Below are 207 nucleotides of genomic sequence, written 5' to 3' on the forward strand. Positions count from 1 at the left end.
CCCCCGCTCCCTTTTTTATCCCCCCCCCTTTTTCCTCCTTCAAGTTTCGCAGCAACAGTCTCAGCAACTCGGCCAAGGAAATTCGGTACTTTCTCGTTTCCCCCCCCTTCCACCTCCGGCCTCTTTCCTCCCCCCTTCCCCATCCACCGACACCAACCCCGGAAAAACAACCGCGCCAAACCCACCCCAAAGGCTTTGTTCTTCCAA

Source organism: Nestor notabilis, unplaced genomic scaffold (assembly GCF_000696875.1).
Source record: "Nestor notabilis isolate BGI_N333 unplaced genomic scaffold, ASM69687v1 scaffold20542, whole genome shotgun sequence".
NCBI classification, from domain to species: Eukaryota; Metazoa; Chordata; class Aves; order Psittaciformes; family Psittacidae; genus Nestor; species Nestor notabilis.